General features: G+C 44.7%; 2 long non-coding RNA genes and 2 other non-coding genes across 6 annotated transcripts; 1 reads left to right on the top strand and 3 right to left on the bottom strand.

The window, feature by feature from the left end:
* Window positions 1-6: 6 nt before the first annotated feature.
* Window positions 7-16292, bottom strand: LOC114102788 (uncharacterized). Of its 3 annotated transcripts, none has more exons than XR_003584568.3 (4): window positions 16154-16292; window positions 8809-9013; window positions 1363-1639; window positions 7-97 (listed from the first exon to the last, which is right to left on the bottom strand). It is a non-coding gene; the product is annotated as an uncharacterized lncRNA (long non-coding RNA). The 3 variants fall into 3 exon arrangements; XR_004618765.2 differs by having other exon boundaries at window positions 8809-8995; XR_004618764.2 differs by lacking the exon at window positions 8809-9013.
* On the bottom strand, window positions 7044-7125 carry Trnas-gcu (transfer RNA serine (anticodon GCU)). Its single transcript has one exon. It is a non-coding gene; the product is annotated as a tRNA-Ser (tRNA).
* LOC139706083 (uncharacterized) lies at window positions 14250-25077 on the top strand. Its single transcript, XR_011707801.1, has 3 exons — window positions 14250-14411; window positions 22980-23054; window positions 24609-25077. It is a non-coding gene; the product is annotated as an uncharacterized lncRNA (long non-coding RNA).
* On the bottom strand, window positions 15558-15651 carry Trnai-uau (transfer RNA isoleucine (anticodon UAU)). Its single transcript has 2 exons — window positions 15614-15651; window positions 15558-15593 (listed from the first exon to the last, which is right to left on the bottom strand). It is a non-coding gene; the product is annotated as a tRNA-Ile (tRNA).
* Window positions 25078-26434: the final 1357 nt, after the last annotated feature.

The raw sequence follows: 26434 nt of genomic DNA, 5'->3' as shown, positions 1-26434 counted from the left end.
TCCATCCTGAAGTCATTAAGGAACATGTCGCCATCTTGTGGCTCTCTAGGGTAATGCAGCTGAATGTTTTTATGGTTTCCATCGGTCGTTTCATTAGCTGCGGGCAATGATGGCATATATGAAGAGCACAGTTAATTCCATTCCCAATCGTCCGCAAATGCCCAGTTCCCCATCTACCTGACAAAGATGCCCTCCTTGGTCCCACTCTGGTCAGGCTCGTCTCAGCCCCTCTGACTAGCTCCCCCACCGGCCTGGGCCTGCAGACACTCATGTAATCCCTGACGGCTCAAGGCTGCGTCCTAGGAACAGCCCCTGTTCCCTCTAGTGCCGGTCTGAGAAATCTCAACCCAGGCTGCCTTTACTCTTTGTCCCAATCGGCTTCTGAATTCAGGGCTCCTGGCCCTGGTCTGTGGTGGGAGCCCAGGTAGGAAGTGCGAGGGCCAGTTAGCCAACAGATGGGCTTCCCTGGACTCACTGCCCGTGCGCGGGCCATTCCTTTCCTCCTGTTAAAGGCCCCCAGGGCCTCTGCACAGTCAGAAGGGCCCGGCTCCTTCCCTGGGGTAGTCAGAGTCACACCTGTTCCCTGCACTCACTGCCCTCTGCTGTGTTTGTCCTCGATATTCTACGTTTATTCGTTTATTATCAGTTATTTATTAGTTTCCTGTGCTCCCGTCTTAAACGTCCTTGTACAGAGACAAACGCAAATGCGGACTCTGTGCACCCTTTGATTCAGTTGGCCGGAGGCTTCGTGTTCCTCGCACCATTCTGCCCGTTGCTTTCCTCACCCCTCGCTTGGAGCCCCTCCTGTGCGCTGGCGGCGAGGCCTGCAGCCCCTCCTGTGAGCTGTCGCACTGGCCTGCAGCCCCTCCCGTGAGCTGTCGCACTGGCCTGCAGCCCCTCCCGTGCGCTGAAGCGGTGGCCTGGAGCCCCTCCCGTGCGCTGGCGCCGTGGCCTGCAGCCCCTCCCGTGCACTGGCGCCGTGGCCTGCAGCCCCTCCCGCGCGCTGGCGCACCGGGGCCGAAGCTCTCCTTGGCCTCCACTTGTGACCTGAGGAGGGAACCCGCCTGACAGCCCTCGGCTCATCTTTGAGGGCAAGGGCCTGGGTGGACTTCCCCTCGGCGGACTTCCCCTCGGCGCTGCCAAGGGGCGCAGCAGAGCCACTGTGGGGTGGGCCGGTCTGTACTTCTTGGGATGGGACCTCTTCTCTTTAAGGCAGGCCCCGGTGCTGACGCCAGGAGCCCGTGCTGTCAGCTGACCTTCTTTGCCTGCTGTACTGCTGCCCTCTCTGTATTTCCTGACCCTACTTATTGCTCTTTTTTTGTCATGAAAATGTGTCAAGATCTGACATTCTGTGTTCCTTACCAATCCGTTGGCTTATTAGCTCCACTTCCCACCTCCCCACAGCATGGATTCCTGGAGACTCGGGATTGGCGGGAGGGTGTGTCGAGCACCTTGTGTTTTCCAACTTCTAGAAGAGAGCCTTGGAATAGACCGATGAAGTAATGGTCCTTCCTTCTGCTGCTGCCAGCTGAGAAAACTGGAAGAACTTCCTTCAGGGGATGACTCAGAAGATCAAGGAGAATGCTCATTCCTGTGGCCCTTCTGTGAGTGTTTCTGGTGGAATTCAGAGTTTTCATTTCTGGAAAACAAACAAAACAAACGTGTTTTGTGGCCGCTCAGATGTCTTCTTTTTCCTGTTTCTCATTAATGATTATTGATAACATAGTATTTACTTTCTTTTATATGCCAAATAAGGCAGTTGCCACATCATGTCTCTCGAAGATAGGCCGGCCCTGTCCTCTCTGAAGCCTGAACTCAGGACCTTTGGGTTAGGAAAGAGTCACAGATTGGTCAGCTCTGGGGCTCTAAGTGGCAGGATGGTGTTTCCGGTTTCCCTTCTCAGCCATCTGGATTTCTGTTTCTCCTGGAAAAGAAACACTTGCTTCTAAAGTCTTCTCCTCATGAGTCAACAAGGCCTCCACTGTTACCTGCACTCAGAAGGATGCCACTCTGGTGGGCCATGCTGGGACGACACTCCTTGCTTTCCCAGGGTAGGGACACTGAGGTCTTCTGGGCAAGGACAGCTGTGCTTATCTTTGGCCTAGACTTTATTTTCTCTTCTGATGGGTTTATGATCATTCTTCGCTGTCCAAAGTCTCCCCTCTGGCTATGCTGCAGAGGGTCCCTAGTCCCCATGAAAAGATGCACAGCTGGCTGCCTGACTCCTCACTTTAACCGTGTACTTGCAGCAAGGTGGCTCAGACACTTCTCCTCAGCGTGCTCATTGGGGACCTTGCAGTGCTGACTGCCACTGCCTGGGCAGGGCTTTCAGGGTGCTAACCTGAGTCCTTCATGTTGTTTTGTTAAACCCAGTGTACTGTTTTTGCATAAATCTTGTCATCTTCACTTTAGAGATAAAGCTGAGAATCAAAGAACAACAACTTCTAGAGGAGGGGAGGAGTAGGGAGGATAGGAAGGGCAGCAGAATAGAATAGACAATATGATCGATGTATGTACATTCTATGTATGTATTATATATCAAAATGCATTCTGTCATGTATGACTAAAAAAATAAAAATTAAAAAAAGAACAATAACTTCTGTTTTTTTTATGTTTCTTTTCTCAAAAGTTTTTGATTTTTTTATTGGTGCATTATAATTAGGCATGCTAGTAGGATTCATTGTTACATATTCTTAAACACACACACAACATAAATTTGTCAGGGTCATTCCCCAGTACCTCCCCTTTTCCTCCCCCACAATCTACTTCTTTTTCATACAGTGTCCACCTTTTCCATTCTGAGTTTGACTTATTTTGCTTAACATCATGGTCTCCAATTCCATCCATTTTCCTGCAAATGACATAATTTATTTCTCTTTATGGCTGAAAAAAAAATGCCATTTTGTGTATATTCCCCCCCCCCTTTTTTTTTTAAATCTATTCATATCTAAGCTGGTTCCATTGTGAATTGTGCTGCTATAAACATGGATATGCATGTATCACTGCAGTATGATGATTTAAAATTTTCAGTTTAAGTACCGAGGAGTGGTACAGCTGGGTGGATATCCACACTGATATCCAGTCTGATTTCCTTAGTGGTTGTACTGACGGACAGTCCCACCAGCAGTGTCAGGGTACTTCTTCTCCTTTTTCTTTTTGTGGTGCTGGGGATTGAACCCAGGGCTTTGTGCATGCGAGGCAAGCACTCTACCAAACTGAGCTATACCTCCAGCTATTATTTGTTTTTCTGATGACTCCCTTTCTGACTAATGTGAGATGAAATCTCTGTGTAGTTTTGATTTGCATTTTGATTGCTAATGATGTTGAACGTTTTTTCACGTATTTGTTGTCCACTTATGTTTCTTCTTTGGAGAAGTGTCTGTTTAATTCATTTGCCCATTTAGTAGTTGAATTATTTGATATTTTGCTGTGAAGTTTTTTGAGTTCTCTATATATTCCAGATATTCATCTGTCAGAGAGTAGCAAGATTCTCCCCAGTCTATAGGCTCCCTCTTCACATTCTCAATTATTCCTTGCGGTGCAGAAAGTTTTTAATCTGATGCTGACCCATTTGTTACCTCTTGACATTCTTTCCCGAGATTTAGAGGTCCTATTGAGAAAGTCCTTGCCTGGGCCTACTTGCTGGAGTGGTGACCCTACATTTTCCTCTCAGAGTTGCATAGTTTCTGGCCTAATTCTCAGGCCTTTGGCTCATTTTGAGTTGCTGTTTGTTCACGGTGAGATGAGGGCGACTGGACGTTTTCTATCCATGCATGCATTCATGGCCCCTGGACTTGGTTCCCTCGTTGGCTATTTCTACTGCAATGAAGGTAGGATTTCAGAGCCTCCTCAGTAAGCTGATTTAAGATGGTTGGGATTCATGCCCACTGGTGGGATGCCTGGATACAAGGTAGACCTACGGCCAGTGTTATGGAACCGGCACAGTGTTTCCCTAAGAGCTCTATTTACTTTCCCTCTCACCTGCAGTCTGTAAGGCCCTTTCTCTCCACCTTGACCAACACTGGTTGTCTCTTGTCTTTTTGAGAACACCCACTCTACCTGGGGTGAGAGGAGATCTTATTGTGGTTTAGATTTGCATCACCCTGGTGATTAGTGACCTTGAACAATCTTGTGTTCTTCTGAGAAATTCATACATAAGTCTGATGCCATTTTTAAATCAGGGAATTTGTTTATCTTGGCTTGTTGTTTTGTTTTGTTTTTACAATTGAAGTTTTAGTTTATTTTCCTATTGAATTTTGTCTTACACTTTTCTTTTGTTTGATCGTATATGTTTTTGTTCTGCAGTGTTTGGGATAGAAAACAGAGTTTTGCAAATGCTAGGAAATTACTCCATCAGTAAGATATACCCATAGCCCTTGCTATTGAATTTTTATGTCTTTTACGTACAATCTGAATATTAAATTTTTGTGAATAGTTTTCAACTATTCTGTAGGTTGTCTCTTCACCTTGTACAACAATTCATGTCCATTCCAGTGGCCTAGGGCTTTCCTGCCTGTTGAGTTTACATCTACCAGTTTTACCGTTTTGGGTCCTTTAATCCATTTGGAATTGGTTTTAACTGGTGAGAGGCTCTAACTTCATGGTTCTTCAGTGGGTATGCAAGTTTTCCAGCACTGCTTTATTGAAAAGGCTGTTTTTCTCGGGTGGCTGCAGACATGTGGGTGTAGACACGTGGGTTCCTCCAAGCTCCCTACGCTGTCGATCATGTCTGAGTCTTTCTTATGCTAACACCACGATGTCTTGCTTACCACAGTTTTGTAGTATGCTTTGGTTCTATAATACTATAATGCCACCCAATTGTTTTTTTGCTTAAGATTGTCTTGTTGACATTTTTAATTCTTTGTAGAATTTCCATGTACTTTTTCATAAGGGTCATGGCAAATGACATTCCTACTAACAGCATAAAAAAATAACCAGAATGCCATATTTTTATATAAAAAATATTTTATTTCCTCCACACCCACCTGCACTGATACTTTTTATGCATTGTCCATTAGAGAGCGGACAACCTCACAGGCATGAGGAGGCAACTTGTGGTGGTTTTGACTTACATTTCCAGATGGTCAGTGATGTTGGGCACCTGCTCACACACCTGCTGGACATTTTATGTCCTCCTTAGAAAATTGTCTTTTCAGAACCCTCGCCCATTCTTCAGTGGGGTGTTTGTGGTGTGAGTTTACAGGGAGAAAAGATCCACACCCTCGGAGAAAGGCGCCCTCGGAGTCATCTAATCTGCTTTGAGAAGAGCATCGAGTGCTTTGGGAAAGTGCTTTCAAATGAGGTTTTGGAGGTGGTGACCTCTGTCTTGCCCCTCTCCTGGCTCTTCTGGCGGGCTTGCTGTGATGGACCAAGCCACTCTGCTGAGACTGTCCTGCAGAGTGTGGAGGACAGGAGTGGAGAGTGGCCCCCAAACAGCAGGCGCTCACACCCAGGGCCTCTCACATCCTGAGGAGGTCAGGGACCTCTCTGACCTTGGTGTTGCTGGACCCATGCTTGGTTGAAGTGTCCTGAGGAACACTGAGCAGAGCACCTGGCTAAGTCACTCTGCTTCTAGACTCCTGACCTCAGAAATGAGAAGATGATAAATGTGTTAAGCTCCAGGGCGGCTTCCTCCATGGAGAGATAATGAAGACAAGTGATAAATAAGTCGCAGTGAATTCACTCTGTGGCATTCCACACAAAATCACAATAGAGGAGTGACATTGACACAGAAAAACGAAACTTATGGAATATTAGCAAAAAGTAGAAAATATATATGATTTTATTTATATAATGTTCAGGTATAAGTAAGGATTAGCATTTAAGAATAAATTGGTGCTAAAATAATAAGAAAATGCAAAGTAGTAATGGAAGCCAAAGTCCATCAGTGGTTGCTGTTGTGGGGAAGGGACAATGACCATACAGGAGCCCTTCTTAGCCAGCAACTGACACCACTGCATGGCCTTTGCCAGGGCTGCATGGCCTTTGCCAGGGCTGCACAGGTGCTTGCTATGTGATTAAGTTGGCACAACGTTTATGGACTTGTGCATGCAGGGTAAGGGTCCAAGAGAAAAAGTTTAAAGATTTAAAGAATGCTATTTTGTAAATAGGAATTTCAAAACTGAAAAGATGAAGTTCTGAGATAATTTCATGGATATTTTATAGTAATATAAACTTCAGTGTATTTTTAAAGTTTCTATGATTGAATTATTTTAAAAATTATTTGAGAACAGGAAAAATATTTGCAGTCAGTCTGATAGGCTTATAGCAAACAAAAATACTTAGAAAAATGGAATTTGAAAAATTCTAGCCATGCTACCCATGAAGTGGGCTTGAGATACATTTGAATATGCTGTGTCTGTTTCACTTTGTCTATGTATGAAGTGTATAGATCACCACTGTTCCAGTCTGGCCAGGGTCTCTGGGGGAACTGGGTCCCTTCTGTCCAGACGGAGGTACTGCGAAGAGGAAGGACAGAACCTGGCTTCTCATCAGCCACAGCCAGAGATGTGCAGGGCCTTTGATCTACTTCTACAACAATCCCTTAAACCATCAATTCTCCTAAGAGACTAGACATTTCAAAAACAGGAGCCTGGTAAACTGGATTGTAGCACATCAGCTCCTTTGGCTGTAATGCAGCTATTAAAATGAAAACAAAAGTTTAAAAGAAAGTGTTCAGGACAGACCCTCACTCAGGTGAATTTTTATCTCTGCACAGTTACCAAGGCATCTGAAGAACCTGGAGGGTCTGCAAGAGTAAATTTTTTGGATTTATGCACGGTCCATGAAAACCCTGGCCATCTCTTCTGGGCCACACACTTCTTCAGATCTTGAGAATCTAATTGGATTTCTGCCTTGGTGTCTGCTGAATTTTACTGTTCACATTAGCAATTTGTAAAACTAGTGGGAATGGGCTTCTCTCCAGCTGAAGGCGGTGGCCACATTGGTGATGTTTTGTAAACCCTCCTTCCTTTGCCAGGAGAATTTAGGGAGTCCTGAGAAATTTGGCCAGAAGTGAGTTCCAATCCCACTTTCTAAGGTTCCGACGAGGGTGGGATTCGAACCCACGCGTGCAGAGCACAATGGATTAGCAGTCCATCGCCTTAACCACTCGGCCACCTCGTCACGGGGTAGTGGCGCTGCTTTCCCCCACACTAGCTTAGGCAGGTGCTTGACTGGACGGAGGACCCGGCCAGTGTCCGCACCACCCGCCACAGCGGTGACTCCGCGCCGCCAAGGCGCCTGCTGTGCTGGGAGACACCTGTGCGCGGCCGCAGGCAGCCAGGCCCAGCCCGGGGTCGCCCTCTGCGCCTGGGAGCCCGGGTCTCAGCAGGGCGGTTGGTCCCTCAGTGCAGCTGAGGCTGGGCTGCGACAGGGAGGAAGCTCGGGGAACAACCTCCACTCCTGGCTCCGCGTCACCATCGTTATTTATGGTCTGTCCCCCTACTTGGGCGGTTTTCCACTCTGTGCGAAATGTGAGCCTAGTGAGATCCAGAGACAGTGAGACAGACTGAAAGGGGGACCGGCCGGAGTGCGCAGGTGGACCAGCAGCAGAGGCCACCCTGTGTGAGGTGGGGCTCTGCTCTTGGGTTCAAATCTTGATGCTGCTATCTATTGTATGTGTCCTGAGCAAGGATGATCAAAACCCAGTCTCCAGCCAACCCCCCAAACCGCTTCTAAAGGGAGAGAAATGACTCTATTCCTGAAGAGAAACAGAACCTAATGGGACCCAGGAACTGCTCTGGAGGCTGCCAGCGCAGGGCGGTCCCCTTGTACAGCCAGCAGGCACAAACCGCAGCGACAGGATCTAAAACCCATCTTCCTCAGTTAGGAGGACCCGACAGCACAATCGTCACCCAAGGCTCATCTCAGGGTGACGTGGTGATTGGAGTAACTGGTGTTTCATTAACTGTCTTCATTCAAGAGCTACAACCTCTCACATAGATTCTATTCCTGAGTGTAAAGAAGGACTTGAGAAGGAAGGGAAGAGACTCATTCTGTGTATCTCAGAGGCTGTCCTCTTTCCGACCTCGGGAGCTGCACCTTGTTAAAGGACCGGTGCAGAGCTTGTCTGGGCATGAGTCCTGCTTTCCGCACGGTGCCGGGTGACATTTCCTAAGAAGCACAGGTTTCATTCTCTTCCAGTGAATACAAAATAGTTGCTGAGAGCGTCTGAGCCTTAGGACCTTCACTCTTCTGGCACCTGTAGGCACCTGGGCCAGCAAGATGCAGGGGCCCTTCACAGCAGATGTCCCTGCAGATGTGCTGGAGCCTGTTTGCCCTGTGTTCAGGAACTGGATTCATCAGAGAGCTCTGTGGTGTGCTCTGAAGTTCCAGAGACAGAGGACTGCCTGCCTCCAGGAAATACTCTCCTCAGGCTCCGTGTGGTCCTGCATTATGACTGCCAGCATCTTTAGCTTCCCAAGGTCTCTGCCCCTAAGTTTTGGTGTGTTACTGTGTTACAAGGGGCAGCCTTTGCACTTGTATTACATTACCAAGGCCCCAAGTGCTTAATTCAGAGGTATTCTTTCTGCATCCATTCTTCAGCTCTCTGTTCTTACACCTAACATTGTGCCATCCCATGTAAGTCAACTTCCTTCTTTGTAGGTCTGCCATTTGGTGGACTTCCTACAATAATTTTTATTTAAAAACACAGTTTCTCTCTTGAGAATTAATCATTACTGGTGCTTTTCAGCCTGATATTATTATTTGAGGTAACACCCTTTAAATTTGGTTGGTATTATGCAGCAAGCAACACTAATCTCACATTTGACTGTAGACAACGGGGCCTGGAATGGAGGGGCTTACCTGCTTCAGCTGCGGGGTGTTAGGCCCGGAAGGGGCACTGCACATCTCTCCGAATGCAAAGCCTATCTTTTATAATAGTTGACGACACTGTTCCTAATGCAACTTGGGATAATATTCCTCCTCTGTCATTCTTCCTTCTGTCTGAGAGGTGTGTCAGGCTATGAAAGTCTGGGAAAGTGAGAGAATCCTGGGAAAATAAGAGTTACTAGAAAGATGTGAAAGAAGAACAGGTTTGGTAAGTGCTCGGGGTACTGAGGCATATTGACTGTAGTCACCTTTATGGCACCCAGTTTCACAATAAGCAGTCCATCCACTTATTCCCAGAGTTATTACAACTGCTATGCCTGTCACTAAAGCCTGTAGCCAAAGGCATCATGCAGTTGACATTTAGGACTGTGTGCTGCCTTCTCTCCTGCATTGGCACAGTCTTCAGCCTCCCCATCAGTCAGGGGAGGAAACAGAGGTTGAAAGGCAGTAACTGATATTCCTAAACTCAGGGGCTGCCTGGTACCAAACCTGGGCACAGCCTGAATTCCTGCACTTCATGCTGCCAGAGACCTTCATCAGAGAGAAACGAAAAGCAACCCTTTAATGATTTGCAGGAAGAAGAGGGGTAGGGTTGCAGAACGACACTTGAAGCACACAGAACTTATGTAAATCCTGGGTTTATTTCTAACAGCCTGGTTCCTTTGTTCTGCAGAAACCAAACATAGTTTAGCATAAGTTCTTGGGTGAGATTGAGATGGGAAAAGGTAAAGTGTGAAAAGGTAACATCCTGTCCAGGCTTGCATGAGATCCGATGGGATGATAAAGATCAAAGCATTTTCCTGTTGTTGACTACATTAGAAAAAAAAGACACAGCTCAGGCTTCCCCCAGTGTTCTGCAGCAGCCATAAAATGCCCTCTTGACCCTCTTGATTCTTCTCGAGTGACTTCGTGCGTTCATCATGCCCAGTGTCTCTCAACCTCCTTTTCTACAGAGAGGTTTTTCTGGGGATTCCTAATTCATACACTGCCTTCCTCTCCTGACAGCACGCAGCAGGTGCGCATCCCTCACATCCTAACCCTTTGATAGACACCACTGCATGCAGAACTGACCCAGCCCTCCTTTGGAGGCCCTTGAGGTCATAAGGGGAACTCAGACCCCTGCTAAGGACCTCTAAGGAGGAGCTTTTGCTGGTTTCTCTGGGGCACCCTCCCTGACTGCTTCCTGTTGTCTACTGGATTTCTCAGGGAAGAGACTTTTTCCTAGATGTCTTTGGCTGACTCAGCTTCAACTATTGGATCCAACCTGGAAAAACTATGCAGTTTGGCTTCATGTTGAGGAGTATTAAAAAAACAAAATAATAAAAAAAAATAAAACACTGAGTATTTGTAAGCAGTGAAATCACAGAATAATTTTGGGGTTAAGAAGTACAGAAATATGAAGTTATTTTCATCAAAGACAAAACTTGAAGCAAAAAGCAAACTGAGAAATTGTCATGCTAACCAAAATGATGGATAGAAAGGAACATGCAATGAAATGACAGACACTGAGGAAATTTAAACATGGATGAATTCGCAAGACGTTAAATATGTTGACAGTAGAATTTGTGTCTGTGTCGGGTCAGGGAAGGTAGACAGGTCAAGCATGAGTTTTTCAAATAGATTAATGGGAATATGATGGAAGGAAATAAAAAAGGCAGGAAGAAATTCTGGCTGGGGAACTGTGTTTAATGAACTACGCAGAGGCTTAACATAGGTGGGATATTACGGATTTCAACAGGTAGATGGGATTTCTTTTATGAGGCTTTGAAGAAATTTGGGGTGAAAAACTTGATTGAATACTAGTCCTCAAGATGGTGCTGGCTGTTACATAGAATGACAAATAAAGAGTGCCACAGGAAAAGGACTAGTAACTTGAACAAAAGTCTGCACTGTTATGTATATCCTGGGGCTGTTCTTATACTCTAGAAATTGCTGACATAAAATTGTTTTAGCAGATGCATCTTACAATTGCTGTGGCTTTCTTTACAAAGGTGTTTGCTGAATCCAAGCTTCCTGTCTGGAGATGGTTCTGAACCTAGTCAAGGGAACAACCTTCACGTTTCTAAGAGGACTTGGCAGTGATGGGAACACCTTTGTTCTTGTGAACTACATTTACGTTTCCAGAGGCAGTGAGAAGAAACCTATCCACCTCATTCTCATCCACTTGTTTTTTGCAAATACCCTAATGCTTTTTAGCAAAGGTACACCAAGGACAATAGCCAGCTTTGGTTTGGAAACCTCCTAGGTGACGTAGGCTGTAAGATTGTGGTTTCCCTGGAGAGGGTGGCCCGGGGCCTGTCCATCAGCACCACCAGTCTCCTCACAGTGGTCCAGGCCATCACCATCAGCCCCAGAGCCTCCAGGTGGGGGAGGCTGCAGCCCAGGTCTGCATGGCACCTGCTTCCCTTGTTCCTCTTCTGTTGGATTCTCAAATCCTTGATAAGCATGAACTTAACCATTTTACATCAAAAACATCAGCAGGAAGAGATCGTGGAGGCCACATGAATGTCCAAGGGGTCCCGCCCCCACCCTCCTTCCCCACCCTTGGTCTCTGTCCTTCTGCTAGCTCATATAGCCACAACCAAAGACACAGACCCTAAAGGCCAAGGGACCTCAGCCTCTACTCCAGCCCCTGTCCCTGAGCCGGTCTCCAGGAGGTGTCCGCCTGCCACTGCCTCCTCCCATTTATAGGGAGGCTGTGACTGATCTTGCCAAGGTTCTTCCAGGACACTTGTTGTATTGGGGTAGCAGACCCCTGCTCTCAAATGCATGTGGGGAAAGAAATCAAACTTCATGCTGCCACTTGCCTCAGGCCATAGTACATTAAATATCCACCAAGCTTCTGACCATTCCCATGAGTGGACATTCAGGCTGAATGTGTCTTCAAAGGTAAATTAGACCAAAGGCAGGCCGTGCCATTTGTCAGCTTACTGCCCTTCAATGGCTTCACATCACTAGGAACAATAACATCCATTAAATGCTTCTGTGTCATCTGGTCACAGCCGCCCTCTCTGTACTATGCTTCTCCCAGCTCAGCACTTCTGCTCTGCCAGCCTTCTCCACTTCTGATTTCCCCGCTTACCACAGGGCCTTTGAGCATGCTGTCCCTCTGCCTAGCAGACTTCTGCATGTCCATCTGATCATAGTCCTCCCTAGGGAAGCCTTGACCAGCCTTCTTGTCACTTACTCCATTATGTGACTCCCCTTCCAGCTTAAGACACTGTGAAAGCTCTCTACACTAAGCCTAAGGCCAACAGCATTCTAAAGGGAGAACAATTGGAAGGTTTCACCACTTGTATTTAACACAGTACTTGAAGCTCCAGCCAGAGCAATTAGACAGATGAAAGAAATTAAAGGAATACGGATAGGAAAAGAAGAACTCAAACTATCGCTTAGATCAGCCCTAAAGCTTAGAAAATAATGCCAAGAATTAACAGACAGAATGCTATCAAACTTAAAAGCTTCTGTACAGCAAAGGATACAGTTTAAGAGCTAAGAAGATAGAACCCATGAACCATCGGTATGGGAGAAAATTTTGTGGCTACACTTCTGACAGGATTAATATTCAGAATATATGAAGAATTTAAAAACTTAACACCAGAATAAAATTCAACAAAAAATACTTAGGCATAAATAAAGCAATCAATAAGTGGAAAAAATGAACTTTTCAAAAGAAGAAATACAAATGTCCAACAAATATATGAAAATAAATGTTTGACATCATTAACAATCAGGAAAATTGAAATAAAAACTACCATGAAAATTATTTTCACTCCAGTCAGAATGGCATCCCTCAAGAATACAAATAATAATAAATGCTAGCAAAGATGGGGGGAATATTTTGCACTGTTGGTAGGATTATACATTATACAAACACTATGGAAATCAATGTGGACATTCCTCAAAAGAATAGAAGTGGATTCACCATATGACCCAGCTATAACACTCCACCATATTCATCCTAAAGATTTATAGCCAACATACTATAGGGATACTTACAAACCCTTGCTTATAGCAGCACAATTCACAGCAGCCAAACTCTGCAACCAGCCTAAGTGTCCCTCGACAAATGGATGGATAAAGAAAATGTGGTATATATACACAATGACGTTTTATTCAACCACAAAGAAAAATGAAATCATGTCATTTGCAAGAAAATGGATGAAACTTGAGAGACTTATGTCAAGCAAAATAAACCCAACTCAGAAAGTCAACAGTCATATATTTTCTCTCACATCTCAAAGCCAGAGATATAAAAGAAGAAAACAGTTGGGGGAAGGAATCTTAGGAAACTAGAAGGGATTCCAGTAGAATACAGAAAGGAGAACAGGAGGAAGGAGGAGAGGGAAGTGGGGGGGGGAACCTTGGATCACAGTGCACCCAGTTATATTGTTACATTGTGGCATGAACAAATATGTAACAATGAGTTATGCATAATTATAATGCCCTAAGGAAAAGAATCAGTGTTGATTTTTTTAAAAAATATTGGATAACAAGTTCTCCTATACTTTGTCCATTTTGTATTGCTTTTTCATTTGTGTAATGAAAGTGAAAATAAAATAAAAACAATTAAAAAATAAACATTCAAATATTAGAATTTTTTTAAATGACCATAATGAATTATTTGTTAATAATTTCGGGACGGGGAGAACTGGTCAAATTAGAAGGGGCAATGACCTGAGGTTAGGAGCACTGTCTATAGGAAGGCCCTGATCCCGTGCTCAACACAGCCTCTGTGGGCGCCCATACAAAGATGGGAGCAGACACCCACGATTCAAGGCCATGGGCACTGAGGCTGAGAAACAGGTGACCCAACCATCTCTGTCCCAGGCAGTGAAGGAGAGCAGGACTGGACCCACAGCCACAGGCAGTTGGAGTTTAGACGCAGGTGGCCCAGCTGACTTTCTTTCCCAGTCTCAGGGACAGAGCTCTGGTGATCTACCTCAGTCAGAGGGACGCTTCGGCACCACAGACCGTCCACAGAGAGCCTGCAATCACAGTTGCCACGCTTGCTGACAGCCACCAGGCTGTCAAAGAAGACCCTGTGGAGGGGAGTGAGGGCACAGTGTCCCTCAGCAGTCAAAGCAACAGCCTGAGCCCTGCCTCCTTGCCGCAGTCCGGCTGCAGCAAACTAAGGGGGGTGACGAAAAAACTTGTGTAGATTGATACAGCAGGAGTGGGAGCCGTTTATTGCAGGACAGGAGCAGTATTTATACATTCCACACAGCTTATCTAATTAGCATAAACTAGATACATCAGTCAACCAATCAGGAATCTCCACACTTAATGGCTCGCTGGTGTTACTTCACAAACCACTCCCTCTGGCATTTTGCCAGGTGCCATCTAGACTTGTTTACAGACTCTAACACCTCCTGGGCTCCTGCACCAGTAGACAGCCAGCAGACACAGCCCAGCACCCTCCCAGCATGCAGCCCAGGCCCCAGAGGGGACTGTGGTGAGAAACCCTTAGCCACCAGGAAAGTGGCTCCTGTGCCCCAGCACCTCCAGGAGGACCCAAAGCTGAAGAGTGATGGACGTCTTCTAAAGGTGCCAAATCCTGATGAAATCCAATCCAGGTAGACGCTATAAGAATTTTCTCCCTTTGGCATGGTTGCCCATAAGTAGGTCTACTGTCCATTGTGATAAACCTGTCACTCTTCACTTTGATCAATAATTGTTCCCTTAGTATTTGATATTGTGCCCTCAACCCATCTGACTGTACTTCTTCTAATGTTCTAAAGCAATAACGGGAATCATTCTCTTTGCTTCCTAATTTGGGTTTACCCTTGCTCCTCTTAGCTCTTCTCCCTTTTACCTGGTATGGCCTCAAGTCCCCACCATCCATCTTTTTCTCCTTTTCCCCTTGGTTTGTATATTTTTTTTCTATCTTTTCTTTTTCTTTCTTCTTATGCCCAATGTTTCTCTCCTTCCCTTTCACCCCCACATGATATAATAGCAAATTTACTATCTTTGATAGTTAGTCTTCAACCTATTCCAGATCATCACTACAAGTTTGTAATGTGATTGGAGGAACGGTGGAGAGCATTATCAACAAGTTTTTGTTTTCCCTAAGGATGACTAGTCTGAGGCTTTGATCTGAAGTGATCACCGTAAGCAGCTTTAATGTCTCCTCTGAAAGTATGTGGGAGTGGGAACAGCTGAAGACATAAGCTAAGTGAAAGTATCAATGCCTACATATTCTCACAGTCCGGAGCTCTTCGGGAAAAGAAGTCCCCTAAATAGACTGTGAAGAAAGAACCTATGGAGTGAGAGAAGATCTTTGTCACCTGCTCCTCAAGTAAGGATTAATACCCAGAATATATAAAGAACTCAAAAAAACTTAATGCCAAAAAAACCCTAATTAATAAATTGGCAAAAGAACTGGAGACAATTCTCAAAAGGAGAAATACAAATGGCCAAAAATACATACAAAAAGAAAAAAAAAAGTTCAACATCTCCAGCAGTCAGGGAAATGAAAATAATAACTACATTGAAATTTCATCTCACTCCAATCACAGTGTCCATGATTAAGAATACAGATTATATAATGCTGTTGAGGAGATGGGGGAAAGGTACATTTAAACATTGTCAGTGGGACTGCAAATTAGTGCAACCTGGAAAGCATATGGAGATTCTCAAAAGGATGGAGAGGCGGAACCCACCACGTGCCCCAGCTCCCGGGCTCCCAGGCGAGGGAAAACACCGGCTCGCCCTGGCAGGGCTGCCCCAGGTGAGGCTCGAACTCACAACCTCGGCATGGCTCGCGAGCATACTGCCGTATAAGTACCGCGCGCTAACCGATTGCGCCACTGGAGCAGCCGCAGCCTGTTCCCGGCCGCTCCTTACTCAACCCACATCGGGTCCCAGTGGCCAGGGACCCCGGGCGCGCTCGCTGGTTCCCTGGGCCACGTCTCCCCGACGCGCGCCCGAGGTGCCTGGGCTCAGCGGGGACCCGCGGGAGCCCCGGGACCTGGAGGCTCCGAGCGCCGCTTGCTGCGTCCTTCCCAGGCGACCGGGAGGCGCGGACTCTGGGGAAACTGCCGCTGTCCCCGCGTGGCCAAGAGGACGCGCAGTGGTCACCGTGCCGTGCCGACCGGCGAAAGTCCGGGGCCGCGAGGCGTGGAGCCCGTCGCTGGCCCCTGGCGCTCCCCTGCTGCCCTCACCCTCTGCCCGCGCCCCGCCTCTCCCAGCCTCTCCCCTGCGAGGTTCCGAACCTGGCCTCTTTCCTCCGAGCCTCTCCCGCCCAGGCTTCTGTCCCAGGCGCTCCCCCTGCCCTGGCCTCCCTCCCCAGCCTCGCCTGCCCTCGCCCTCTCCTTACCCGGCCTCTCTCCCCGGCGCCTCCTCCCTGCGCCTACCGAGCGGGCGGGGAGGTCCCTCGCAGGAGCCCGAGCCCCCGCAAGTGGCGTTTCCGTCGCGTTCGCCCGGGCTCCCGCCTGACAAACGGGCTGGAAACCCGGGGCGGTGACCAGGGCAGCTGTGACGCTTTCTCGGCAGCCACGCGGGCCACCCAGGGTGGGCGGACGCAGCGCCAGGAGCTCGGTGCGTTCCCGGGGCCACCCACCTCCCGGGACCTGAAAACGACCGAAACCGCCGGTGGGGGGGGGTCGCTGAAACCCTGAAGTCTCGGTTCTGGGACAGCGAGGTCTCCAAGGGTCTGAGTGAAGGCCTCCTGCTGGGCCCTTCCGACGGGGAGGCCGTGGGACAGGTGCGCGTGCTCGGGGTCAGCCGCTGGGCCCGCGGCGGGCGTGAGACTCCGCAGTTAGGGACCTGCTGGGGTTTTTGTTGTTGTTGCTCTTTGTTGTTTGCATTTAAAAAAAAAAAATCCAAACGGCACACGTTCAAGCTACAATACGTACAGCCCTGATACGGAGGTTTTGCCACACATCACACAGACAAGCTAACTGACCTGTCCACGTCCCCCACGGACGTCTCCTGTGGGCCCGGTGAAAGCGCAGGGTCAGCTGCGGTCTCTGGACCCAGGCATCCCTCACAACTGCGGCTCCACCCTGACCTCTGGCCACCGCGCTCCCGGCCACAGGGCTCGACCCTGACCTCTGGCCACCGCCCTCCGGCCACAGGGCTCGACCCTGACCTCTGGCCACCGCCCTCCGGCCACAGGGCTCGACCCTGACCTCTGGCCACCGCCCTCCGGCCACAGGCCTACTCCCTACTCCCTTCTGCGTTCAAGATCTTTGGATCCACGGAGGGAGATGACGAAGTGCTGCCTGGCTCCTTTCCCTTAGTATCACGGTACTGAGCTTCATCCGTGTGGGACTTGTTCCTCCTTTCCCCTCTTTGTATCTCTGTTGTAAGGTTGGGTAGCTCTGCACGGTATATTCGCTTCATTCATTTCTCAGTTGGCATGTTGTTCGCACACCTCAACTACTGAGAACAACGTTTCCATGACCTGGGAGAGCAGGTACACTCGGGCCCTGATTTTATTTCCTTTGGGCACTTACCCTGAAGAGGGAGGACTGGATCACGTGGTGGGCCTATTTTCAACTCCTCAGAACCTCTGTGCTGTTTCCTATAAGGGCAGCACTTACTTGCATTCCCACCGACTTTTTCTCCACATCCCCACCAATATTTATCTTTTATTTTGTTGATATTCACTCTCCTAACGAATATGAAATGACACCTCCACAGGGTTTCGGTTTGCATTTCCAGATGGTTAGTAATAGTGCCCATTCCTTTCACATACCTGTAAGCCATGGGTATGTCTTTTTTAAATGTCTATTCAGGTTCTTTGTCCACTTTTAAATTTGGGGAGGTTGTATGTGCATATTTCTGTTTTGTTTTTCCCACTGAATTGTGTGTGTGTCATATATTTTGGATATTAGCTTTTAGAAGACATAGTTTGCAAATATTTTTCCAATATCTTTCCAATATCGTTTCACATTATTGATTAGTTCCTGTGTTATGCAGAAGTTTTTTAGTTTGATGTAATCCTATTTATATTTGCATTTGTTGCCTGAGCTTTTAATGTCCTATCCAAAAAACTAAATAAATCATTCCCAAGGCCAATTTCAAGGAGCACTTTCCCTGAGTTTTCTTTCTTCTAGGAGTTTTATAGTTTTGGGGTTGTTTTTTGTTTTGTTTAGTTTTATAGTTTGAGCCTATGTTTTGATATGTAACCCATTTTGAGTTGTTTTCACATATAGTATGAAGTAAGGGTTTAATTTAATTATTTTCCACATAAATACCCAACTTTCCCAAGATCTTTTATTGAAGGAAGTTTCCTTACCCATTGTGTATTCTTGGCATCCTTGTGAAAAATCAATAGACCACCCTATGTGCTTAGGTCTATTTCTGGGCTTATTCTCTTGCAGGAAATTGAGATAAGTAGGTAAATTTGTGTTGATAAACCTGGTATTACACTTCTCAGGTGATTACCATGCCTATATGAAAAGTTAGCAAGACTCTGACCCAAGGTTCAATCATGTACCAGTATCATCCAGTTTGGGTTACTATGTTTTTATAATATTGATTGGTACATTATAGTTATACATTATAGTGGAATTTATTGTTACATATTTGTACATGCAGACAATATAGCAATATAAGTTGGTCGGTTTCATTCCCCGAGACTTTGTAGTGTATTTTGAAATTAGGTAGTGTGATACCTCCAACTTTGTTCTTCCTCAAAATTGCTTTGGCCATTGAGGTCTTTTGTGATTCTATAACAGGGACTTAGAAAGGCTGCCTTTGCTAAAAGCACCTACTCTTGATTTAGGCCTGCAGATGCCCAATGAGTAACTAAAAGCAGGATAAAACTTGACATCTCTGCTTTCATTTTTTATCTGTCTCCTTTATTACCTTGAACCTTGGGTCAGAGTCTTGCCAACTTTTCATATAGGCATGGTAATCATCTGAGAAGTGTAATACCAGGTTTATCAACACAAATTTACCTACTTATCTCATTTTCCTGCAAGACTGGGAACACCAAGAAAAGAGTAGCCAAAACATTTTCAAGATTTGTGGGACATTCAACTGCCAGTCGCCTGAATTGACACTTTGAAATCTGCAGTCATTTCCCCAAATCTGCAGTCACCTGCAGAACCTCACAGATCACCCCATGATAAGATCACCCCCCAAATGGGAGCAATTACACCACAACAGGAAATGAGGCTGCCACCCCCCAGCAGAAGCAATCATCTCAGGATAACCAGACGCCCCCTGGAGCTATGCAGACTCCTCTGAGCCGCCTGGGGAGAACCAGTCAGGAGATAACCAGCTGTGCCGTCACCACCACCCCTCCATAGAGTCCCCACCCTGCCTTTGCTCTCCTTTTCCATAAAACCTCTAAGCTTCTGTCAGTCCCTTGAAGACAGCTCTTTGGTGACTGCAGGCTTGTTGCCTGTTCTTCCTGGCCTGGCCATGATTAAAGTTCTCTTCACCACTACTGGTCTCTTTGATGGGCAGTATTGGGTCAGGTGGCTGAACCTGGTCTGTTGGAACCTTGAGTCTAGTACCATTGCTCAGGGACTCCTCCAATAACAGTTCCAGGTGAATTTTAGAGCTACTTAATTTCTGTGAAAAATATCATTGGAATTTTGGTAGGAATTGTGTTTGATCTGTGTATTGCTTTGGACAGTGGAATCCCATGAAAATAGAAGAGATCAGTGGGACAGAGGGAAGGGATTGAGGTGAGGGAGTTGGGTGGGAAAAAAGGAGGAAGGTGGAAGGAAATTGACCAAACTATGCTATGTGCATGTCTGAATGCAGCAGGGAGTTCCACCTTTATGCGTATCTATTACTTCCTGGTTGACAAAAGTGCTTGTGGACACAGCAGGGGACCCAATCATACAGACACTTCTGTACTCATGCTCCTGAGCAAGGGGTACAATAGAAAAACTAAAACAGACACAGGGACAGAGGGGGCACCAGTCAGTAATAGTGAAGAGCATATGGACAGGGGAGGAGATAAGGAAAAGAGGAAATTCCAGAGACCATAAAAAGAAGAAGCCAAAATTCCCCCACCAGCTTCCCAGCTCAGGAGCCCCTTCTCTTGAGAAAAGTCTGTTACTGTCACTTTTAAAGTAAACCTGCTGCTTGCTTGCTATCTGTATGTCCTGTTCTTCAACTCTTTGCTGAGCAGAGACAAGGAACCCAACACCCCTGGACGGTAACCCTGACTCCTTCTCCCATGATCCCCACACCAACCGCCTGACAAACTGTGGGGCTTCCTATACGACCTCTGGAATCTTTTCCTTCTCCATCAACTATCCCTTCCTTTGTTCCACGATGAACTAAACAGCACTTTGATTTGGTAAACTTTGTGAAATTTTTTTTTCTCATTTTTTTATTGATTTTTTTTAAAAAATGACAGCAGAATGCATTACAATTCTTATGACACATATATACCACAATTTTTCATATCTCTGTATACAAAGTATGTTGACACCCAATTTGTGTCTTCATACATGTGCTTTGGATAATGATGACCATCACATTCCGCCATCATTGCTAATCCCCTGCCCCCCTCCCTTTCCCTCCCACCCCTCTGCCCTATCTAGAGTTCACCTGTTCCTCCCATGCTCCCCCTCCCTACCTCGCTATGAGTCAGCCTCCTCATATCAGAGAAAACATTGCATTTGGTTTTTTGGGATTAGCTAACTTCACTTAGCATTATCATCTCCAATGCCATCCATTTACATGCAAATGCCATGATTTTTATTCTCTTTTATTGCTGAGTAAAATTCCATTGTGTACATATGCCACATTTTTTAATCCATTCATCCACTGAAGGGCATTTAGGTTGGCTCCACAGTTTAGCTATTGTGAATTGTGCTGCTATAAACATTGATGTGGCTATGTCTCTGCAGGATGCTGTTTTTAAGTCCTTTGGGTATAGTCCAAGGAAAAGGATAGCTGGGTCATCGGTGGTTCCATTCCCAGATTTCCAAGGAATCTCCATACTGCTTTCCATATTGGCTGCACCAATTTGCAAGCAGTACTAAGAGGAGAATTCATTGCATGGAGTTTATTCCTTAAAAGAAGAAAAACTCAACAAATAAATGACCTCACACTACATCTCAAAGCCCTAGAAAAAGAAGAACAAATCAACAGCAAAAGCAGTAGAAGGCAAGAAATAATTAAAGTTAGAGCTGAAATCAATGAAATCGAAACAAAAGAAACAATTGAAAAAATTGACAAAACAAAAGTTTGGTTCTTTGAAAAAATAAAATTGACAGACCCTTAGTTACGCTAACAAAGAGAAGGAGAGAGAGAACTCAAATTACCAGCATATGTGATGAAAAAGGTAATATCACAACAGACACTATAGAAATACAGAGGATAATTAAAAATTATTTTGAAATCTTATGCGCCAATAAAATAGAAGATATTGAAAGCATAGACAATTTCTTAAGTCATATGATTTGCCCAGATTGAATCAGGAAGATATACACAATTTAAACAGACCAACATCAAGTGATGAAATAGAAGAAGCTATCAGAAGCCTACCAACCAAGAAAAGCCCAGGATCAGATGGATACACCGCAGAGTTCTACAAGGCCTTTAGAGAAGAACTAATACCAATACTCTTCAATTTATTTCAGGAAATAGAAAAAGAGGCAGCACTTCCAAACTCATTCTATGAGGCCAATATCACCCTGATCCCAAAACCAGGCAAAGACATGTCAAAGAAAGAAAACTTCAGACCAATATCTCTATTAACATAGATGCAAAAAATCTCAATAAAATTCTGGCAAATCAAATACAAAAACATATCAAAAAGATTGTGCACCATGATCAAGTGGGATTCATCCCAGGGATGCAAGGTTGTTGGGTCAACACATGGAAATCAATAAATATAATTCATCACATCAATAGACTCAAAGAATCATATGATCAACTCAATGGACGCAGAAAAAGCATTTGACAAAATATAACAGCCCTTTATGTTCAAAACACTAGAAAAACTAGGGATAACAGGAACATATATCAACATCATAAAGGCTATCTGTAAGGGTCCCGCGAAACGTCAGAGAAAGAGACCACCAAGTGACCACTCATGCAATTGGCAGAAGGGGGATTTATTGAACCAGCATGCTGGGGCTCCGTGCCCACTCAAGAAGGGAAAACAGCCCAGAGCCCCGAGCAGGGGCTGAGCACTGCTTAAGTACACTTTTTGGGGAGGGCGGAGGGCTTTGTATACATCAGAACAAATCATCATGAGGCGCGGGAAAATCGAACAACAACTCCTAAACATGATTAGTTCATTCATTGGCGGGAACAGGTCAGGCTGGAGTGATAGGTCATTTCTAAACGGGGTACACATTCAAACTGATTGGTTTTAGGGCCTAGAGGACTACGTGACCAGTTACACAGAGCCCTTCAGTTATTAAATAACCAAACAGCCAGGGGAAATGTTTACTGGGCGGTTCTAAGCATTGTCTTAACAGCTACAGAAATTTCAGGTTTTGCAGGTAGCATAGAAACCTAACAATACCTCCTTTACATTTTAACTCAGACCTTGCAGCTTAGAAACTTTTACAACACCCAGTCTTTTAACCTTTAACTTTTACGCTTTAACTTCAATTTCTTTTACCCTTACATTCCCCACTCCTTTTTCTGACTACTTTTAATCTTAAAAGTAATGCATCACGATCATTGAAGGGTTTCACATTTCATGAGTTGTTTTGCGTTCCCTGGAATCATTTTCAGCATGGCCTCCATTTTAGATTCCACTCGGTATTAGACCCCGATTTATCTAACTACACTGACTACCTAACTTTAAATCTGGCTTTATTCCCCCCTCTAATTTGGGAACTCCTTACTGCTGTAAGGAAGGGGGGAGCGAAGAGAATCTTTCCGGCTTCTTCAGGCTGAAAAGGGACGGTGTGGGGCAAGCAGTTTGGAGTCATGTCAAAGAAAGAAAACTTCAGACCAATATCTCTATTAACATAGATGCAAAAAATCTCAATAAAATTCTTTAATAATCGGGTCTATCGAGTGGTCTATGATAAAAGTCCAATTGAGAAGTATTAGGCTGGAGGGCCATTCGAGGGATAGGTGGTCTATAAGAGAAACAAGAATTTATTAGTACTGGAACTATATTGATGCAGCAATAAATGTCACAGCACAGGAATATGCCAATGAGTATAATGGCCAAGACAGAGACTAACAATGTTTTTCACCAGGAAGTACCAAGAACCAGGAGCTAAGATATTGTTTCCACGACAAAGTTGCTGAGGACATGGCTTCTATCTGAGCATGTAAATCTTTAAGGACCTTTGTCACCTTGCCAGAAATGTCGGGGATGTAAACACAACAACTAACATTTAGGTTTACAGATGTCCTTTTCCTTTAAGATATAGTCTAATAATTTAATGTCATCTGATCTTGCAAAATCCTTTTACTAGTATGACCTGTGTCTAATAGAGAAACCTTTAATTCTGCTACTTAGGGCTGGATAACCATACTAGCAAACACCAAGCCTACCTGTGTAGGTTAGGAATATCTGTGGGCCTTAAACTAAAAACTACTCTGGCAGTTCCTTTTAATAGTTATCAGACATTTCTGTCTGAGAATCTCTTTTGTAGCCTCCAGTTTACTTATTTTTGGAAGTTACATTTAATTATTATTATCATTTAAAATGTCCAGGAACAACTGTGCTTTGGCTTTAACTATTGCTAAGTGTTTAAGATGAAGCAAGTCAAACTGACTTTTGTTCTTATCTATTGTCAATAGTCAGCCGAGTTTCCCTGGGAGTCCTCGGGGAACTTCATAGCAGCTTCTCAGTTCTGCTAGTGCCATTTGCGCCAGGATGGGTCCAGGCCTTGCTTGACCATGTGGCTTCCCTCGGAAGCATCAGGGATGTTTCCCCTTTTCTGATGACCCTCCTCTTCACAGCAAATGCACCGATTGGCTTTCTGTCCTCCACTGGTCTCATTAATCTCCCTGTTCAGGAGGTTATGTGGCCTAGAGTTGCAGAGCCCTTTGGAGAAGTCCCCTATTCCCTGATTCAGACTGACTCAGAGGGCAAGAGCCAAATTTTTAATTTTAAAACTTAATCTTAAACATCCAGCAAATAAGTTAACAGCCTTCTATTAAGAGCACTGGGCTTTAATGTCTATCTCTCTATCCTGTAGGTGATAACTCCTTATCTTAAGTTGACCCAGCTTGTGAGTTCTTAAAGCAGTACCTCTTTAAAACATTAACAGGCAATCCTTAAACCATCTATAAGCAAACTACAAAACAAAACTAACTAGGGTACAAACATATTTAGCTTACATAATAGCTACCTTGAATTCTGGCAGGGTTATACATCATAATTTCCTATTTGAGATCCTAGTAATCTTGGCAAAAACCTACTTTTGGACACAACTTTAACTGTACTGAAATCTGGCTTACTTCTTTCATAGCCACTTTCACATGTAGTGAGATGGGACAGAGCCTTATCTCAAGTAAGGCAGGGCTCTTTATAAATCTCAAGTACTATAGTTCTGAAGCTGATCATTTTACAAAGTTTACATAAATTGTTGTTCAAGTTTACATGAACATTAGCTAACACAACATAATATCACATTTAAAACATGAATTAAAGGCTGAAAGCTTTTAACCTCTTGTAGAAAAGTAGTAATGTACTTTTGTGTTTTGCAATGAAACCTTCACACAGATTAGGCTCTCATTAACTTAAAAATACATAAATTGTATGTCAGAGTAGAAAGTAACATGGAACCGTACATATCTTATTGATAACAAGTCCAGTTGTAGAACACAAATGATATGAATAAATCTCCAACATGTTTTTTTTTTTTTCTTTTAAGCCTAAAATTACCATACAACTTTAGAACACCAGCTCGATATAATGTTCTTTTGAAGCTTCTACCTTACAGACTTGTATACCTGGAAGATATGAACACATTAACAGCACCATAATTAACCTTGCAAAAAGCTGTGTGCTTATATAGAACTAAGGGGGAGATTGTAGGGCTTAGATAAGTGGCAGGCAACCCATTTATTAGTAAGTTCTTCCAGATAGGCGCCAAGTTGGCGTTACCAGCACCTGAAGAAAATCAGAGCGAATAAAAACAGAATGAAGATAAAGATTAAAGCAAAGGTCAATTTTTGGCAGAAGTTCCATGCTGGGGGACTGACAGAAAAGAGACCAAGGGCCATGAGGAAGCTCAGAAGGACATAAAGACTCATGAATCCAGGATGGCAGATTATGAGATTCTCCGAACTTGTTGTCTCCCACTGTCTGATGTCCGTTGCATTCCATCGTGCTTGGTAGTGAGCTTCAGCACTGAGTGAACTGTTCTCTTGAAGATGCTAGGGGTTCATCGGTCATCAGAGGCCGGTAGTGCCTAAGCAGAAGCTGGTTGAAAGTCTAATTAGAAACTTTCTGCAATTGGTTTTGGAAGAATATTATGCAGAGTAAGAGAGCACAAGAAAAGTACTGAAAAATAACAGTTGTTGTTTAACCATAGTTGTATAATTTTTAATTTCTTTAAGATTACTTGCTCAAAAACTTACACATATAACTAACTTACACAGACCTTTTTATCACTTATTTAAACCCTCTTAATTACTTAATCACATAGACTCTCTTATCCAGAAACACATTTTCCCTCTATTAAATCCATACCTAAAACTTTCTAGTTTTTCTTTTCCATCTGTTAACCTCCTTTTGTTCACACTTTAAAACAATATCTGTAAATTTCTGAATTTAAGCAGATTATTTTATAGACATCATCATTTTATTAGGGTCTTTTTGAACACCTAGAAAAACTTATAAGCTTAATTTTAAAGACATTGCTGAGAGCCACGGCTGAGTCTGTATGGCCCCTGGCATTTTGCCAACAGTATTGATTGACAGGCGAGGCATTACTATCCGCCTCTGCCGCAACTTTTGAGTTCTCACACTATTTTGGAGTTCTCGTGGGGATTTCCGGGGATTCCCCGAGAGTTCCCATTGGTTGGGGAAGTGCAGGAGGAGGGATTTCCGGGAGAGATATTTCCGGCTGGGGGTTCCTGGACAAGCCTCGTGGCGCGTTTGGGAGGATTCCCCGGGAGCTGTGTGAAGTGTTTTCCTGCAGTTTAAAAATAAAGTTTGTTCCTGCTTCAGTGGCTCGTGATTTGTGCCCAGCCAGACTGCGGCATTTGGTGGCCCGTACGGGGAACGTCTGAAGCTTCGGGGTAAGTGAAATTACTTGCCCCTAAGGGAAGGTGAGAGAATCGGTGACCATTTTAAAAAACAATGTGTTCTTGTTTTGATTTGTTTTGTGTTTGTTTCAAGCTGCCTATCCCTAGAATTTTCTCAGGCAGATTGGGAAAAATGGTTGGCTCAAGGTTTGAAGTTGTTCACCCCTGAGGAAGAGATAGAAATAGACCACAAATGCACATATCAAGAAAATAGGAAAATTGATACAACAATTTTTTGTTCCGTTTTTGTTTCATTCTGTTTCGGTTTTGTTTTGTGTTATCTTATTGGGTTGCGTTATCTTTATAACAGATTAGAAATTAGTAAAAAACAAACTGAAAGAGTGTTAAGTAAATTGTTAGAGGTTCAGACCATGGAGAAAGACATTTTAGATCAAGCAAAAGAGAAGGTCTCTCAAGCTAGTCAGACAGAGGAAGAAAATTTAAAGGA

Source organism: Marmota flaviventris, chromosome 6 (assembly GCF_047511675.1).
Source record: "Marmota flaviventris isolate mMarFla1 chromosome 6, mMarFla1.hap1, whole genome shotgun sequence".
Taxonomy (NCBI): Eukaryota; Metazoa; Chordata; class Mammalia; order Rodentia; family Sciuridae; genus Marmota; species Marmota flaviventris.
This window is presented reverse-complemented; position numbering and strand designations above follow the sequence as displayed.